The sequence below is a fragment of the Coturnix japonica genome, unplaced genomic scaffold (assembly GCF_001577835.2).
Source record: "Coturnix japonica isolate 7356 unplaced genomic scaffold, Coturnix japonica 2.1 chrUnrandom570, whole genome shotgun sequence".
NCBI lineage: Eukaryota > Metazoa > Chordata > Aves > Galliformes > Phasianidae > Coturnix > Coturnix japonica.
This window is the reverse complement of record NW_015439945.1, coordinates 54,827-55,855: the sequence shown is the minus strand read 5'-3', so window position 1 is coordinate 55,855 and position 1,029 is coordinate 54,827. Positions and strand designations below refer to the sequence as shown.

General features: G+C 60.6%; 1 long non-coding RNA gene across 1 annotated transcript in view; it reads right to left on the bottom strand.

The window, feature by feature from the left end:
• Positions 1 to 288: 288 nt before the first annotated feature.
• The window catches only part of LOC107307378, an 11,154-nt gene continuing 10,413 nt past the window's right edge, over positions 289 to 1,029 (bottom strand). Inside the window, exon 4 of the long non-coding RNA XR_004305805.1 lies at positions 289 to 489. This is a non-coding gene — a long non-coding RNA (uncharacterized LOC107307378). The remainder of the gene's footprint in view (positions 490 to 1,029) is intronic.

Here is a 1,029-nt window from a genome sequence, read left to right as displayed (position 1 = left end):
ATGTATCCCTATGGCCGCTAGGGGGCGCTGTGGGGCTCTATGTGTCCCTATGGCCGCTATGTATCCCTATGGGCACTAGGGGGCGCTGTGGGGCTCTATGTGTCCCTATGGCCGCTATGTGTCCCTATGGCCGCTATGTATCCCTATGGCCGCTAGGGGGCGCTGTGGGGCTCTATGTGTCCCTATGGCCGCTATGTGTCCCTATGGCCGCTATGTATCCCTACGGCCGCTATGGGGCGCTGTGGGGCTCTATGTATCCCTATGGGCTCTATGGGGCGCTGTGCAGCGCTGTATGTCCCTCTGGTGGCCGTGGTTCAGCACCTGGTGGATCTCCTGCCATCCGTTCTCATCCTCGGTTCCGATCCGGGCCCGATGGGCCAACAGCAGCTCACAGCAGCGGGGGTCGCCCCCCACCATGGCCGTGTGGTAGAGGGGCGTCAACCCACGACGGTCCTTGTAGTTGGGGGAGCCGCCCAGGTCCAGCAGAGCCTGGAATGGGGGGAACCGTCAGCACCATGGACAGCAGCAATTCAGCACCACGGACAGCGGCACTTTCAGCACCACGGACAGCGGCACTTTCAGCACCACGGACAGCGGCACTTTCAGCACCACGGACAGCGGCACTTTCAGCACCACGGACAGCGGCAGCTCCGCAGCGCGTCCGGCCCCATAGCGCCCCATATAGAACCTGCCCCCATAGACCCCATAAGTAACACACAGTGCCCCATATTCACCCCATATTCACCCCTTCGGCCCCCATACACACCTCATATGTCCCCCATATCCCTCCATACCCCCAATGTCCCTCTATCCTCTTGTACCTCCCCATAGCCCCCCCATAGCCCCCCATACTACTTCCATATCCGCTCCATATCCCACCACATCCCCACATCTCCTCCCATACACACCCCATAGCCCCCCATATCCCCTCTAGCCCCCCATAGCCCTCTATATCCCACCCCATATTCACCCTAAATACCCCCCTACCCCCCATACCCACATAATATCGCCCCATATCTCCCCATACCC